The 10,313-nt window shown below is 45.0% G+C and overlaps 1 long non-coding RNA gene across 2 annotated transcripts; it reads right to left on the bottom strand.

Annotated features, from left to right (window-relative positions):
- Window positions 1–2,375: 2,375 nt before the first annotated feature.
- LOC135453836 (uncharacterized) lies at window positions 2,376–5,103 on the bottom strand. Of its 2 annotated transcripts, none has more exons than XR_010441958.1 (3): window positions 5,012–5,103; window positions 3,116–3,352; window positions 2,376–2,752 (listed from the first exon to the last, which is right to left on the bottom strand). It is a non-coding gene; the product is annotated as an uncharacterized LOC135453836 (long non-coding RNA). The 2 variants fall into 2 exon arrangements; XR_010441959.1 differs by lacking the exon at window positions 5,012–5,103 and adding an exon at window positions 4,162–4,239.
- Window positions 5,104–10,313: the final 5,210 nt, after the last annotated feature.

Raw genomic sequence — 10,313 nt, 5'->3', positions numbered from 1 at the left:
TGAGACAGATGCCTTTGTTATCATTCTTTCTTTTCTATTCTGAGCTTAGTTAGCCTTCTGAGATGAAACTTTTCCTTCTATTCTTTTAGTGTAGTTTTAAAGTAATATATATCATAAAATAATAAATCAACCCTTCTGTAACAAGGAGTCAGACCTTCATCTCTTACCTCATCCTAAGACCCCTGTGACCACTGTCAAACTCACCTTGACCACAAAACAGCCAGTCCAGTTCTCCCTGCACAAAGGAAGTGTAAAACTGTTTGAGATGTGATGGAGAAGCAGGAACAGAGTCCAAAGTGCAAACTGGTACAAGCTGGTTGGACTGATCTGCTGTAAGTGCTGCTGAGATCTGCTATTGCACTGACCTTTGGCAGCTCCACTCGTGCCTGTTGTCAGTGAGAAAGGAGCTGGTGAGAAGAAACATTCATGAATATGCATGCAAACTAAAGCTGAATTTTGATTTGGCTGCATTCATAATCCATTTATATTCATTTCTGTGGATGATCAGATGCTGGAGATTTATTCATGAAAATGAACTGAGTACTCAGTCAACAAAAGGGAATTCTGAGCAAAATTTTCAATGGCAAGGCCTACCAATGGCTGGTGAGCTACACAAGTCACCTAATCAGGCAAGGAAATAAGCAAAAGGAAAAAAATGTGATTACCAATACTGGGAGTGAGGTGTTTCTAGAGGAGCTGCTGATCAGCACCAGCTCTCTGAGGAGTGGAAGTTCAGGGGTCTGAGCTCTGTCCTGGATCTCTCCTCAGGCAATGCAAGGCAGCAATAACCATTCCTGTAGCAAAGCATTTGGAAAGCTACAAGGAAGAGACATGAGACAGGAGATCTGGCGATCAGAAATAAACCAGGAAACTGTATAACTCTGTGCTGTCCTTCCACAAATGAAACATAACAAAAAAAGGGGAAAAATACTCAAGTATTTGTTATGACAAGTTGTACAAAGCTAAAAGACATTTTAGGTAAGGACTCGAACACATTATGATTTCAGGTTAACTGAATATCTGCTAAGGCACAACTAAGTGTCCTCAGCAAAGAGATTATCTCATCTAAAGACTCTCTCTGCATGCTGGACACTTCCTAAGCAACACAGAATATCAGATTGCAGCAGGGCAAATGGCAACTTGGCTTAGCCAGAAGCCATCAGGAGAGTTACATCACACCACTTTCTTCTCCAGATTATGTGAAAATCCAAGGACTGTGCTACAGAAGATTTAAGTTAGAGCAGCACAGAGCCTCAACTGTAAGACTCTTACATTTCGGACTTTCAAATTCTTAAATTTGCCCTTTACTATAAAAAGTCAATGATTTCACCAAGAAAGTTTGATTAGTTTCTTTTACTTTCTGTAATGAAGTGCCATCCTTTTTACACTTGAAAGGATCTTTGTAATAATGCAACATTGATCTTTTGAATACAGATGAGCTAACCTAGATAATAGGATTTGGTACCCGAAAGAAGACTCTCAGTAGATATATCTAAGGCTTCAGTGCCACCCAGAGGATTTTAAAGATAAGGCACCTGCTCTTGAGCAAACCTTAGGGTGAGGCATTGCAACAATACCCGTGCATTTCCATAATATTTGTAGGTGATCTTTAGCTGCCAGTAACAGTCGTAGACATCTTTTATGGAAAATCCTTTCCTTAGGATTTTTCCTCCTGAGAAACTGAGAGGCCTCAGGAACAAAATGTAAACAATGGTTATCTGCTGCTGTGGAATGCAACAGGTGCATCTGTGATTGGTCTCATGTGGTTGTTTCTCATTAATGGCCAATCACAATTAGCTGGCTCAGGCTCTGTCTGAGACAGAAGCTTTTGTTATCATTCTTTCCTAGCCTTCTGATGAAACCTTTTCTTCTATTCCTTTAGTACAGTTTTAATGTAATATATATCATAAAATAATAAATCAGCCTTCTGAAACATGGAGTCAGATCCTCGTCTCTTCCCCAGTCTGAAAACCCTGTGAGCACTGTCACAAATAAGAAATGCCATGGCATAACTGAGAATGGTACAAACACATCCATGTGAGGGAGTGATGGTGCAGAACCAGCCAGCAAGAGGCAATGCAGAGTAAAAAGCAGCTGTGAGCAGCTTCCATGGATAAAAAGTTTGGAGCTTCTCTTCTGTTTGGTGTCCTGATACCACAGTGCCTACTTCACTAACTTAAAAAAATCTTCTGGAAAGAGGAAACAGTTTGGGAAAATGTTAACAGGACAGAAAGAAAAAAGAGAAATTTTTGCTTCTTTTTAACGGATCTGTTTCTGTATTTAAAATGGAGTTTCACACCAGAAACTGTACCAACAACAGGGCCCAGTGGATACCCGACAAGTTATCAGCAATCATAACAAATCACCTCCATATACACCTTTCTTAGAGTGCCAAAATTCAAATTAGTCATTGCCAGCAAACAGAGAGCAGAACTGGGCACCAAAATACTCGGGTTTTATTCCCAATTATACTACAAACTTATTGCATTTATTTTCTAGCCAGCATAACAAATCTAAACCTTTACTCTTTCATCACTTTCTTCTTTCTGTGCATTAACTTTCACAACCACCATGTGACAGGAGCAATTTCTTGTCATGTTCTCATAACACTTTCATTGCTAGGTCTGTTTCACCATCTATAATGACTTCATTTAATTCTCTCCAAATACAGGTTGGGTCCATTCTGAGAAGGAATTCCACGCTGACAACAGTCATAGAAGCAATCCACAATGAATTTTGTGTCATGCATGACCTGTAACATAGAAAAATGTTCAGCACAGATCCAATCACATTAAGGAATTAAAAATAAATAAAAAATTTTAAAAAATAAAGTTACTTGTGCCTCACAGCACCTAGTTTAATTCTAACAAAATTCAAAACCTTCCCCTCCTCCAAGAAGAAAATATAGTTCCTAACATCTCATCCAATCTCTTGCCAGGCTGCTAATGGAACAGCCAGAGCTGAACCCAATTGTGCCTCAACACCACTTTGAACACAGCTCTATTCCAAGCATGGGCAGAGCCTTTGAGCAAGGTAACATCAAGAGTCCTTTCAACTGACCTTTTTTAGAACCTTTTTATTATATAACCCATTAATAGGCTGATTGGGAACATACTTTGAGCCAGAAAGATTTCTATTGGTCTGGGTAACGTCAGCTGGAGATTTTCTGCACAGAGCAATCATTTTGCTGGTGACAGCACACCTGTGCCTCCATTTCAGCTTCAGCTCTCCAGGCTCTCCGACTACTGAAACACAATCATCCAGCATTCAGAACATCGAGTGCTTCTGTTAGACCGTGATAGCAGCCGGATATCTCCTGATCTCTTCCTTTGCAAGTGCCTCCAGGCAGCACCTATAGATTGGTAGTTTAAGAAGAAAGACAGTCTGAGCCATGGCTTTAACTTGTAAACAGGATCTTTGAAAGAGCAAAGGTGTGAGTTTGTTTCCAGTAAAGCAAACTTGCTTTGTTGTTTGCTTTCGGCATTTTTGTGATAAATCTGCGGAGTAGGAATGGATTTCCTGTCTGCCTCTGCAAACTCCCCTTTACTGAACGCAGCAAAACTGCCAAAATTTAATTTCCAATGTCAACATGTGTCAGGGTCAAAGACAAGGGGTCGAAAGTGCATTTCAGGATTAGGAGCATTTCTTTTCAATGCTTACGCAATCTGCCATGGTAAGTGAAAACCAAACACCAGGATTTCAGGGTGTCAAGAGACAGAACGTGAAGGCCCTGGCATTTTGTTCCTGATTGCCTTATTAATGCACTTCTGTCATCATGTATGATAACTGACACTTGCAGACGAAGCAGATGAACACTCCACTTAAAACAGAGAAATTTCACACATTATGAAAATGAGATTGTTTACATTTAAGCTACATAAACAAAACTAAATCTTGTAGAGTTTTTCTCACAGTATATTTTACAAGAAAACTCCCAAACCAATTGTGTTCAGGATTTTCTTACCAGTTGAGAAAGCTACAGTGTAGCATCATGTTAATGATGTTACACAAACTTGATGGCACACAAACTTTCAGACTGGGCACTGTTATTGCTTCTCAGCCATCCAGCAGAAAAGGAGCAAGTAAATTCATTACAACACACCCCCCAAAAACTGATCCTATTGCCTCCAGCCATTTTACTCTGCCTGTATAAAAACACACCTGAAATCTTAATGACAGGTTTGGCAGGTAGCATCCAGCAGGTGATGTGCACCAGCAGCTAAACATCACCTGTTGTACAAGCCGTGCATCGGCGGGGAAACGAGCGCCCCACTCACGCAATTAGCACGAGTCCATCAAACTGACAAATGAAGATAAATCATCTGCTTGGCCGCTTGCATCAATGCAAACACAGGAAGAAATAATAAAGAAATAATAAACAATGGAAATGTTTAACCGAGGAATCGCTCTGCCTTCGACAGCCGAGACACGCCGGGCGGGCAGCAGCGCCCTCCGGCGGCCGCGCTGCGCAACTGCACCAAACGGGGAACCGCGGGCAGCAGCGCCCTCCGGCGGCCGCGCTGCGCAACTGCACCAAACGGGGAACCGCGGCCAGCGCGGAACGCAGCCCCAAATCCCCCGGAACCGGCACCGCGGGTGCGGAAAATTGTCCCAAACAGGGAACCCAGCCCCAAATCCCCCGGAACCGGCACCGCGGGTGCGGAAAATTGTCCCAAATAGGGAATCCAGCCCCAGTATCCCCCCGGAACCGGCACCGCGGGTGCGGAAACTCGGCCCAAACAGGGAACCCAGCCCCAAATCCCCCCGGAACCGGCACCGCGGGTGCGGAAAATTGTCCCAAACAGGGAACCCAGCCCCAAATCCCCCCGGAACCGGCACCGCGGGTGCGGATAATTGTCCCAAACGGAGAATCTAGCCCAGCACCGCGGGTGCATAAAACTGTCCCAAATGGGGAATCCAGCCCCAATATCCCCCCGGAACCGGCACCGCGGGTGCGGATAATTGTCCCAAACGAGGGAATCCAGCCCCGCCATCCCACCCCGGCACTGACCGCCCAGGTGTTTGGCTAATTGAGGCAAATCCGGGCATTCCCCAATATCCCGTTCCTGTCCCCGGCCGGTTTTGTGTTTGGTTACGGGAGCGCTCCCGCAGTCCCCGCTGTGTTTGGCTGGTGGCCATGGTGGGCACGGGGTTTGTCCCGCCCGCTGTCCCCATCCCGAGCGCTGTGGCGGCAGCAGCGCAGCCAGCTCCGGTCACAGGCAGGGCTCTCAGCCCCAGACAGGTTCTGGAGTCAAAGCAAACACCGCCTCCGCTCTCAAACGCTGATTCTGGAGCAAGTAGGCAACTCGAAAAGGAAAGGTGGTTGCAAGCCATCTTTGCTGCTCTGCTTCAGTTTCAGTCTATTCCGTCTCTTTCGCAGCGCAGAGAGAGCTGTAATTAAGCAAGATGACAACCCAAACAAAGCAAGCCAAAAACTCAGAAATGAAGAGAAACAAACAGAAAAAGAAAGTAACAGAATCAGGAACATGTCCCCCCCAAACTAACAAACAACAACAACCAAAAAATCACACCCACCTCAACACACATAAAATATTCAGGTTTTTCATGAGAGAAGTGTTACAGATATTCCTGGAGATAGCACATTTTCCAGGACAGGCTGGTCTCGAGAACAGGCTTGGGGAATCCTCCGGGAATGGCTGTGCCTGCTCTAGCACTGGGGCTGGGCATTGGAGTGGGGCTCTATCCCAACCAGCATCTGGGGCTCACTGGCTTTGCACAGATCGCACCCCACTGTAGCTCATGGGCTGTTCCCCCGTGAGGGATCTGAGCTCTCCATTTCACCCTCAGCTCTCCTCAGCTGGTGGTTGTGGTGCACATCCCAGGGGTTCATTTCCAGAAGGGAAAAATGGGGGAAACAGTCTTGCAAAGTTGCTCTATTTTAACTCAAATCTGCAGTATGGATTGAGGAGCAAAGGTGCCTCAGGACTGAGGATTGGTTTGTACAAAAATTATTTTGTGGAGGGAAATGATTGTGAAGCACAGCTGGAACAGAAGTGCTCACCATGTCTGGGAGGCACAAAGCAGGTAGCCAGTGTATGTAAATATTTTACCCCAGTGCCAGAAGCACCCAAGAAACCCAAAGCTCCCTTGAGAGCTAGAAATGAGGCTGTCTCCTGTGAAAGGCGCTCTGATCAATTTAATTCTTCTGTGTAAACTGGGTGAAGCCTTCAGTGCAGAATGAAAATGAGCTTTTGCAGTGACTTGAGTTTAAAGCTCCAGCTGGTTTTGATTCCTGAGGAGTGCTGGGGACGGGCTCTGGAGTGGTGGCACAGCAGCTGTAAGGCCATGAATGTGCCATGGATGGGCGTCTGTGACCACTCCAGCTGGAGACATGAAAAACACACTGGAGTCCAATCTCCAGTGAAGAGTTTTCCAGCTCAGCTGTATATTCAAAAGTGAAAATGTCCTTGCTCTGCTCTAAGTTCTGAAATGTTCCATGTAGAATAAAAGCGAAATCGTAAGAATGGCTGCTGGAGATGGAAATGAAAATGGAGGCCCTGAGAGTTGTCCTAGATCCAGTCCTTTCCACCCCTGAGTTAATGCAACATGTGATCTTAAAAGAGGTTCCACTACATCTTAAAATGGGTAACTCAATTAGTGCCTTGGTGCCAGGCTGTATCCCTACTTCTGTGGCAGTGGATATCCCCAGGCGAATGCAGGCTCCAGCCCCTGCCACACAAACTGCTGCCCTGGCTCAGGTTATGTCAGGACAGTCCCAGAGCCAGTGGGGGTTACTTAAATGCAATTGAGAGAAGCACAAAGCCTCAGGGGTTCACTAAGCAGTATGAAAATCAGATGGGGAATTTTTGTAGAAGTGTTACATGATATTTATGCCTGTTGTCTCTACCTGCCATAACCCAGGCCACCAGCTTCCTTTTCTCAAGCTATGTTTATGGACTTGGAAAATGAGTCATCTTTCAGTTTATGCAGAATTAGGAAATTTTCCCCTCCTTCCCCATAATCCAGATAAATGGTATCCACTCTAGCTGTCCTGCCTACTCAGAGCTGCCAAGCACATTTATCTTGCCTAATCTTCTTTTCCAGGATCCATGCTGACTCCCCTTAAGCAATTACATATATCTAAATGTTCTGTGTGCATAATTGCTCTCCATGCATTTTCTGCTGCTGAGATCAGATTTACAAGCCCACAGTGTTCTCAATCTTCTTCTCCTCCTTCTGCTTCTATTAGATGCTCACTGGTGCCTAATGCTGTGCTTTGTCCTTTAATAAATTATCAGTAAAACACACACTTTAGAAAGAAAAAGTCAAAATAGCCACCATTAAGACTCAAGAAGGGAAACATTCTAAGTTGGTTCAGTGATCTCACCCAGCCTAGAGGCCTTTTCTTTCCTCTAGGCTTTCTTACTTCCCTGGCCAGGGGGAAGCCAGAGGGGCAGGAGGGCTGAGCTCCTCATCCACAGCGTGTCCCCAGCTGACAGGGGAGGGACAGTGACCACGGGCACTGGGGAAAAGGCCCGGGGAGGTTTCCCACAGCTGTTCCCCCTGAACCCATCCCAGAACTGGCCCCACACTGCAGCAAGCCCAGCCCAGGGCAAGGGGCTGCAGGGCCAGTGGCTCCCTCAGGGCCTGACATGTGTCTGCAGTGTACCCTGGTGGTCTGAATCATGCCTCTGAGCCTTTCACTCCACTGTTAAGAACATGAGCTTGTGTTTTTCACATCAGTTCAGTATTTGTTCTGTTTCCTGCATTGCCCCTTGCAGTCATTCATTTCCATACTCTGAGCTTTCTGTTTTTATCTCTTCCTACTGGAAGTTCTCTTCAAAAATGAAACAAGAAGGAGACCAATCATAACATGACATCTGAAACTAAAACAAAAATAAAAGAAAGCCCGGATACAAAGGTATTTTGCTGAACTTCCATTCAACTCCACCTGTATTGCCCCAAAGAAAGGAAGAGATGAGAGTCCTTTGCTGTGTTTTGGGAAAGGCTCAGAGCCAGTGTTTTCACAGTCCCCTTCCTTTTGTCTGGACTCGTTGTTAATAAACCTTTCTCTTCTTTTCCTCTACATGAGTTTAACATTATCCTCCAGAAATCCTTTAGATCTGTGGGGTATGCAGGCACCGACAGGAGTGCCCCCATGTCACAGCTGGGTGAATCAGGTTTCTGGAAGCTGAAGGAGCTGGACTTGTCTCCTGATGAACAAAGGAGAGCAGTTCTCAGCGTGAGGGTCACTGGGCTGGGGTAGGAGCAGTGGCTTTGGGGATCTCATCAGGTCCATCCCCTGTGATTGCACTGACTGCCTGACTGCAGTGAAAAGATTTGGAACTTAACTGCTGCACTCTTTGATACCAATTTGAATTACAGTATCCCCAACAGAGTACTATCAAAACTTAAAAATACATGGAAGTCCATAATCTGTATCCTTATTCACCTCTCATCAAGGTACTCCCAAGCACTGATGCTTAGAAGTTTTATCCTGTACTTAAATGTAAGCATGGGAAGGAACCCTACTGAAATCAGTGAAACATTAAGCACAGAGAGAAATCTTTTCTGTAATAGTTTTCTTAATGTAATTCCTAATCCCTGCTGCCTACACATTTTTTCTTTTCCATACCTATTAATGACATTTTTTCATGCTGGCAAATGCCCTATGACATTACACAGCAGTCATTATTTTGGAAGTCAGTGTCACTGAGCAGTCAATCCTACTCAAGAGACCTCTTTCAGGTTATAAAGGAGCCATTTCAGACAGAAGTCTCACTTCTCTAAGGTTTTAATTAAATACTAGCTCAGGCAAGCAACTGAATAAAGCTGTTATAAAGTAAACAAGCAACACTGCAAAGCCACAAGTTCCCTGACCTCAAAGCTGCAACTCAGGGGGCCTCAAGACAGCACTAAGCTCATCATTCAATGCATCTCTCAAGTCCAAAAGCTCATCAAACCCAGTGGATATTGTAGGAGGCTATATATTTTCATCTTGTTTTACAGTTCATTTAAGTTCCTGCTATACTGTAATTGCTAATGCACAAGCAGTTTTGTATGTGAGGGACTGGTTGTAAAGTAAACACATGAAGGAAGTAGCTTAAATGAAGATGTGCCACTTAAAATAACATTCAGTTTCAATTTAATTACAGAGTATGTGGAATCAGAATAGTTAAAACTTGGATAATTTATGTCATTAGTGAGTTAAGGTAAAACAGCCTCATGCACATTAGGGCAGAAATGACTGATATCATGGGAGATTGTGTTACCTGCCCTGCCAGGTGCTCCCCCAGGCACAAGTCACAGCTCTGCAGGTACATCCAGGTGCTCTGGAGCAGTTGTTGTTCCCCTGCTGCCATCCTGCTCTCCACAAGCAGGTGCTTCCTGAGCCTCCTGGAGAGACATGCAGTCCCTTCAGACACAACCAACCAAATTTCCTCAAATTACTTACTCGTGGTTGTAAAGGATGACAAAAGTCAGAAGGCCTGCAAAAGCTTATCAAGTTTTATTAGTGAATTACACACTTGGCATGGAAATTGATACCAGTTAGTCCCTGACCTCCTATATAAGCACATGGCAGGGGGTTTTGCATAAAGGAGTAGGGTGAAAGGAAAGAGATGAATTAAAGAGGGGCAGAGACGGAAAAAGGGAGATCACCAGTCCTGGCTCCAGTGCTGCTCCAGCTGATGTGCCCTGAGTCCTGGGCCTGGTGGGGATACCTTTCTCTAGATAAGTTTTCCCTGCCCTAGAGATGAGTTTCTCACTTTCTATGCAAATTAATTACCCTGCAGTCCCTTTTCCTAAACCTTTCTAGAAATGGGTCAGAGAGCTTTGGAGTCTTTTTGAAAACTATACACCCACTTCTAGGTCACACTCCCATGCTTGTGCTCTCTGTGTTGTGCTGATGTCCAGCAGCCAGAACAAGGACACTTGTCCCAGGAAAGTGCTGCCCAACCCCTGTGTGGCCCTTGGCTGGCTCTGCAACCGTCCTGCTATTGGTGTTTGAGACACACATCAGCTCCTGCTCTGCTGGGCTTCCACAGCATCATCCCCAGCCTGCACAGAAAATGACACTTTACAACCAGTGACTTTTTTCCTTTATGCCCACTGCTGACAGACAGCAGTGAATAAATGAGTATGAACTTCCAACAACCCTCACATGGGGACAGGAGCAGGACTCTGTATTGCCATACTTCACAAGCACTAACCTGGCAGAAACTGGCACTGCTTCTGTAAAAGAGGCCATGGTTTCCTCCCAACACCAGGACTGTGTCTCATGCAAGCACAACTGTTTTGACCTTAAAAGTTCTTGGGCCCTTGTGGATGAACACAAACACCTCCAGTGTCAT

Source organism: Zonotrichia leucophrys, chromosome 13, assembly GCF_028769735.1.
Source record: "Zonotrichia leucophrys gambelii isolate GWCS_2022_RI chromosome 13, RI_Zleu_2.0, whole genome shotgun sequence".
NCBI classification, from domain to species: Eukaryota; Metazoa; Chordata; class Aves; order Passeriformes; family Passerellidae; genus Zonotrichia; species Zonotrichia leucophrys.
Note: the sequence above shows the minus strand (reverse complement) of the source record. Positions and strands in the feature narration are given on the sequence as shown.